This window comes from Manduca sexta, unplaced genomic scaffold (genome assembly GCF_014839805.1).
Source record: "Manduca sexta isolate Smith_Timp_Sample1 unplaced genomic scaffold, JHU_Msex_v1.0 HiC_scaffold_3289, whole genome shotgun sequence".
NCBI lineage: Eukaryota > Metazoa > Arthropoda > Insecta > Lepidoptera > Sphingidae > Manduca > Manduca sexta.
Genome location: NW_023594340.1, coordinates 6,767 through 14,598, shown reverse-complemented (window position 1 = coordinate 14,598; position 7,832 = coordinate 6,767). Strand labels below are relative to the sequence as shown.

At 32.6% G+C, this 7,832-nt stretch overlaps 1 non-coding gene across 1 annotated transcript; it reads right to left on the bottom strand.

Moving 5' to 3' along the window:
* Positions 1–1,059: 1,059 nt before the first annotated feature.
* Trnat-ugu lies at positions 1,060–1,131 on the bottom strand. Its single transcript has one exon. It is a non-coding gene; the product is annotated as a tRNA-Thr (tRNA).
* Positions 1,132–7,832: the final 6,701 nt, after the last annotated feature.

The window sequence follows — 7,832 nt, the reverse complement described above, 5'->3', positions numbered from 1 at the left end:
ATTAAGTTGTTTTGGAGCGAAGAATAGTGCATAATTAATTGCAATGTTTTACCAAAGGTATTACGGGAGTAAATATTAACCGCAGTGAGGGATAAGCCATTTTGTTGCCCTTTGGGAGGACTCAGGTCAGAGGTTACGGTCAGAAGTTTCTAGTTCGTTGTACTGAGTTTTATTAATCAAAATAAATATTCCATTAACTAATCTCGGTATAAGGTGTTCAGTTATTTTATTATTTTTCACCTTTTGCAATTATTAACTTCGATCTATTTGGCTTGTCATCAGGACTTAAATTTGATAAACCAACCTATATAAATTGATACATTAATTAAGGAAATGGCATTAATACTTAGTTTATTATAAAATTTACGTATAAGTATATGTTATTATAACAAATAAATTCATATTGAAATATCTATTGACTGTGAAACGGTCGTAAGACCATTAGTATTGTAATCCATTATAGATGTAGTTTGGAGTCTAATTGAATGGCAGAAAGCAGTTGATAAAAGTCGTCATTTTTCATTCGATCGAGGTAAAATTCGAGCTGAATATTTGTACAATTTAATCTTTAAAATTGGAACACGCATAGGGCTTTATCTTTATCTATATATATAAAACAAAGACGGGTTTGTTACAACACTTATAACTCGAGATCTGCTGAACCAATTTTCATGGTTATTGATTCGTTGGAGTTGTCTCCGCCCCGAATAGCAGAATACATCTTAAAACAATGAAAACTCGATATGTGTAATAATACTTAATCATTTCAATAAATGCTCATTTTTGTTTATTACATGTCAAACATTTGTTGTCCAATCCTGTCAAATATTGTAAACAACTATTCATGTGTGCGTTCAGAAATTTATTTTGTGTAAAAAGTTTAGGTACTGTTATATTTGTTTGTTTTAGACATTAATTTGTGTAAATTATTCATTTTTTTAGAAAAAAAAAACATACGCATGTTATCTGTAAATGGTAAGAGAGGGAAAGGAATAGGGTAGAGGAGAGAGGGACCATCTCGAATAGAAGTGTATAGACAAATAGAGAAAAATCCAAAATAGCTCGGACCGGGACTCGAACCCGGACCTTTTGATTACAAGTCAACTGCTCTTCCTTCTGAGCTATCCGAGTTACTTTAGATTCACATTCGTTTTGTCTATATCTATTATCGAGCCACACCGTCCATCACACGGTAGTACACCATACGCATATTAGCTGTAAATGGTAAGAGAGGGAAAGGAATAGGGTGGAGGAGAGAGGGACCATCTCGAATAGAAGTGTATAGACAAATCGAGCAAAATCTAAAATAGCTCGGAATAATACCTAAGATCTATTCTACAGGTTAACAAAAGTGTAAATGTCTTTTTATAGGTTGTCTATGATTTTTCTTGATAAGCTATTGTCTGTCAGTGTTATTATATTTGGTGATTTTATGTGGTTTTGTGCGAGTGCATATTCAGTATTACTATTAATAACAATGCCGCGTCCTAGAAGATCTAATCTTTCCCAGCGGAGCCGTAATGCAATTAGGCAACGGAATATCGCGAGTCAATTATCTGATGAAGAACGAGAAATTGCACGAGAAGAGCGCCGCGTTAGTATGGAGCAAAGAATGGCCTTAATTCGTGCTTCTCAAACACAAGAGCAAAGAGAGGCAGCCGGTGAAACGGCTAGGTTAGAAACGAGAAATCGTCGAGCTTATCGTTCAGATGAATAATCTTCGAAGTGCAAGAAGAAATGGTTCAAGTATTGATTTGAATCGAGCAGCGTTTCTATATGATTGCACCATCGACTACAGCCTGCATGGTTTAGTTTGCATTGGTCCAATGGACGTTGTTTGCCAGCATTGTGGCGCATTGAAGTTTGCTGGTGAAACGCCTGGTTTGTGCTGCCTTGGTGGTAAAGTGAAATTGCCATTATTGGTCCCGCCACCAGAGCCATTGTGTTCCCTGCTTTATGTTTTCATATTTCTATTATTTTGTATCACTGTATTACGTTCATCAAAGCCTAAATTAGTTCAGCTAAAAGGTAACACGACACTCATTGACTGTTAGGCGGTACGAAGTTCGCCGGGTCAGCTAGTTTAAATATAAAACTATCTGGAAGATGTATCATTCCGGCAAAGGAAGATTCGAGCAAAAGCCAATACCAAATTAACGTGAATAATTCAGAATCAAATAAACAAAATACTAACTAAGTGAATGAATAAAAAAATGCCAAGACATGAACCATAATTTAATCACATCAATACATTGTGATTCTAAGACATACTTTTGTTCATCGCGAATCCAATTGAGGCCAAATTGATTGGCTGAACACAATGGCGAAAATTATTGTTTGCCACGTTGTGCGAACGTGACCTGAACTTTGTGGTATAACAATTGTATTTAATTAATTGGATTACATGATTGTTTTGGTTATTAATTTACATTCGATATAATAACACAGCCAATTCGTTATCAATAAATATAAGACCATTGTGGTTTTATTAATGTATAAATTAGATGCAAATATAATTTAATACTGAATTCTCTGTTCGGTATTAACTCGGGGTTTGGAATTGTGTTCAGTAAATAGTAATAGCGCTGCTCCTTACACAGGATCTTAAATATATGACGAAATGTTAAATATCTGCCTATCTGAAACAGGGAAAAAACGGAATACTATGTTTTGTGCTGATTATAATTCATGGAATATATGTTATAAGTTTTAGTTTTCTGTATTAACTATGAAAATAAGATCATATTACATTATTATGAATAAATCACAAATTTTTTATACAAAATATGGTGGTTAATTTTGTTTTATAAATAAACTGAACTTGTAAGCAAGCGTTGAAAGTAGTGGAGTTTATTAAAATTTCTACCGAAAATTTTACCCGTGTACAAAATGGCGAGAACGGTCTACAAATTAAAGTTTTGCCGTCATTCAGTACAAATATTTCCACGTGGTACACTCGTTTTTTGTCGTAATGGCGGTGTTTCTTCAAATGTCCTGGGGCGATATTATACTATATTAGACTGTGGAAGGTCCATTATGTGTGGCCTCACTGATAGCGAGAATTGCATACAAGCGGGGTGAATAAGCACAACTAGGCTTAAATTGAATTCATGAAAAAATTGCTGGATACATGTGAGGTGAATGGGGACAAGATTCAAATTGAATTCATTGCATATTCGTTTTATGCATTTCACGAACTAGGTACATTAAATTTAAAAATATTTTCTTATATTTTCATCCAGTGATATATTGCAAGTAGGTATTATTATTTAAAAAACCTAATTTGACTAACATTTAATTTAAAGTCAATTTTACACACACATAATTGTAAATCATTGTCAAATAATTACAGTCTGAAGAATTTAGAAAAATAAATTTACAAGATTTTTTTAAATACCAAACTTTGTTCTTTCGTGTACTATTTGCAACAAAAGTCCAACGTAATTAATAAAGAAATAAAAAAAAAAAAAAATACAAGAATATTAGCTTACAATTAGCTTCCCCAAACCAGTGACAAAGGCGCCCAACCCTCAAGAGTTTTAACTACAACTCGGTCTTTTGAGTTAGAGGACGATTCACGGACCGTTTTTATATCGACAAAGACCTTTTTCGATAGTCCATTTCTTCGGGAAGGAGGTAATACGCGGTTAGCACATTTCCCTAAGGATATGACCGGGAAACGAATTTATGATTTTTTGGTAGTTACAACTTTTCGAGATAGCACAACATGTTAAGCGAGGAAGGAGTGAAATACCTATGTTTAACTAAGAATATACATTGATGTATGCTTTTGGCTTGTAAATATTTATTTATAATATTATTATATTTAAATATAATTAATTAAAAAATGAGATCATGGTTTTACTGAACGATATTTATTGTAAAAACAATATTCATTCTCGATGTGACGACGTACAAATGCATCAAAATTAAATGTAGAAACTAATCGATGATCACAATGCTCTGATCGCACTTTAAAATACAAATCTTATAGCCATAAGGAAATTCGTAGAACTTTCAATCCAATAACGTATAAAGTAAAAAAAAATGGAGCATTTTTTTAACAGTTTTTGCCTTAGCCCGGCGATCGAAACAGCTCCACTTTTACAGTGAACCGTCACGTGCCACACCACATAGTATCACTCATTACATATTACATACCGTATTTTCAATACAAACATTACATAGATAGATAATTATTTATGGAACACCACATAAGTAAAAGAAAAAACACATATACCCATTAACTACAGCTAGTGGAACAATAGGCGATATTATTGCTAACAGCGATCTCTTTCAGACAACGTACGATGAACTTATTTCTTCAGAGAAGTTGGAGTGTGGGTTTATTTATAATTAAATAAATATAATAATAATTATATATAATATAACATATTAATAATATTTTATAGTCGTTTTGGAACCAAAATGTGGTTATTTAGAATAATTTGAAGGAAAAAAAGTAGTGAATTAATTGTACTGTTCTTAATTAAAACAAAAATGCTTTTGATAATATTTCTCACCTGTTTGAGTTTGATAATGATAGTAATGTCGCGACAATTAATTCATAGTTATGTATGGCACCGATCGCAGTGATTTTAGTAGTGCGTGAGATTTAGTTGCATTGCCACGAGTTCTCATTTATTTATTCGTTAACATTAATTATAATGTTTACAAAAATCTGTTTCAAAACAACTATAAAATTACGGTGTGTATATATATACAAGGTTATTTGAAGTCTTTAAAATTATTTAACATAATGTAATAAACCCACATTCGTCAAAACAAAACAAAAACATCAATGCAATTATACAGGAAACGAAACAAGCCTATTAGAATTTAGACATAAAATTTTACTGTTAATCATTTTACATTTTGTTTACGACCTGCCTCCTAAGTAATAAACGACATTAACAACTTTGTAAAGTGAAATGACAATAAGTATTCCCGAGGGATTGTATGGGTTGTGTTCGTTCTGGGAATTATGTTTATATGAGCAGAAAGTGGGAATGTCTGTCTGTTGTAGGATTTTATAACTATTTAATGTAACTTATAATTTTTTGAATGACAATGTTATTGTATTTTTACATTTGAGATTAGAATTATAAAATATGTTATTTAAGAATACCAATTAAAAATGATGCAACCTTTCACAAGATCATAGGAAAAAGCCGCAAAATATTTTCGAAGAATTCCTATGTTATTTTATTCTTGACGTTCGAAGTGGGCATAAAACTGATTTTGCGTAGCCAAAGCCAAAACATAAATGACAGAGTGATGCAGGCCATAAGTAAATATCCGTGTTATGAAAATAATTAATTATTTATTACTTTACCAGCTTTAAAATATGTTTTAACACGAAAGAACACATGGTAAACACCTAGTGAACAATAAAAGTTGTTCAAACAATCCGTATGGGTGCCTGGAGCCATATTGGCCTCTCACATTAAATTTAATTGGGAGAACGGAGACGCGGGCTGAATTAAGTTTGTGAATTTCTTCCCAAACTGGAACACGTAGTTGGGAACAGTGTGTGAATAAAGGAATTTCGTTAATTTCATAGACTGGAAAAAGGGAATTTGTACGCTGTAATGACTATTTTTAAGTCATAAATTGATTTCAACTTTTCTCCTCTATAATATCAAACACGTCTTTGTATATTTTAATTAAAAAATTTAAAGCATTATTAAATGAATACTTTATTTTCATTTCTTTTAGACTTAGTTCATGAATTAAAAAATGCTCCGTCGTCCAAGAATCTCTAATGTTTTTTAACATTAAAAATGATTTAAATTCCACCATTATTTATATTAAATTGTAAGCATTCCTTTCATTAATATTTTATCGTTTTAGGTAACTATACAGAAACAGCAAAAAAGTTTTCGGCACAAACTCAATAAAACACGGCTCATACGAATTACTTTTAGATAGTTTTGCTAAAGGTTCCAATATTGAGGCTAATAGTTATTACGAATACCTCCAGTTGCGACAAACAATATTGTTCCCTTCAATTATTGCCCTCACCTTGTAGGCTAGTTGAACTGATGAAATTGGGAGCGTCAAGGAAATAACACACAATATCACGCATTTATCCTCGAAAGGGTATGCAGAGACGCAAGGCACCCACTTTACATTACACGTGAAAGTACACTCAACATTGCAGCCTTTTTTAAAATAAAGTAAAAGTGTGAGTTTAAGGCCTGATTTCAATAAACGATCTCAATCTCAATCTTCAATCAGGTTTCGAGAATGAACTAATTAAAATAAGTCATTTGTAAGGATTAAAGAAGGAAAAAGTGATTGGTAAATTTTCGCGATTTGTAAAAAGCGAATGCGATCGTTTATCGTAATCAATTTAAAAAACAAACAAAAATATTGGGGTCGTGTATTGAAATCAGCGATTTATTGAAAATAGAATTTACAGGACGTTTCAATATTTTGGAAATTAACTGTAACAAAATATGGTGTTCATTTATCTTGAAAACGTTAGGTATTAATTTCATAAGGTTTCTGCTATGTCTAATAAAAAAAACTGCATTTTTACTGGCGGCAACATTGAAAACTTTTTATAATACTCAGGTGACAAAGTTCCTTTTTATTTTATAACTTTTATATGAAGGACGCCATCTGCAAAACGGATTTAAAATTAAATTGGAGAATCGTTTGGATTCTAGTATTGATCTTCATGGGATTCTGGAATTAAATCAGAACTGTCAATCAAAAGCGTTTTTGATATTTATAACGCACTATAGATACGAAAGGTCATAAGACAGGGACATTGATAATCTTTTTATGATTAGTGCCCTTATAGCCTATATATTTACAAAATAATATCGCATTTCAGATCATTGTAAGAAAAATAAATTATCAATACATAATATGGTTTCATAACAATCAACTCGAAACTCTATAACGGATTTTAAAAACCCCAAACCGCAAAGTCAACGTTCATCTAGCATTGATAAATAAAACAAAATTGGCACGTAACGCAATCAACAAAGTTGACCTTAAATGCAGGGAACAGTTTACGTTTGTTGACATTTACTGAATTGAGCAATGTTTTTTATACGTGTGGTAAATTATCCCCACTGCACCTGATGGTAAACGGAAAGGGTCCAGGTGGATTGTTGACGGAAGAGACTTATCCCTTATTGACATAATTATGCCGGTCTGTTTAAAATTGGATACACAGGCTGATCCCGGAACGTCACACACTTGCATGGCCTACGTAAGGTAAGTTTTACAGCTTGGATACGGTGGTTGTTATCCAGGTGGATACAAAATTTATCCTACTACCATTATTGGGCTAATTTTCCCATATAACAATGATGTACGTGAAATTGTTGAGATGTTTCAATGCAAATTCTACTAGATATCTCTTGTCTAATATTAACAGTAAGATGCTCTCATTGCTTTATAATTCAAGATTCTGACCACTACGTACCAAATGACGTACTAAATGTTACATTATTAAAGACCTTTCACAATGAACCTTTGTGTCTGTTCAGGTGGACAAGGGACTTGAACTAGTAATGGTGTCTTATCTAAGTAATTAGTAAACATCGAGCATTCTGGCTTGAGATATGAGCAAACATAGCTGTCTCGTCAAGGATTTCCTAAGCCCATTCTTTGGGTAAACTAAAGCCAACGATTCGGTAACAATTCCAACAGGCCGGCATAATTGTGTCGACTGTCGAAGTGTAATCTCTCGTCAGTCAGGGTACAGTGGGGTCATATTGCAGTGCGCGTATAAAAAAAACAGAAAAACATAAAATATAGAACAATTCCTACCGTAATAATAAATGACAGTGAAAAGACAGGTTTCATTTTTC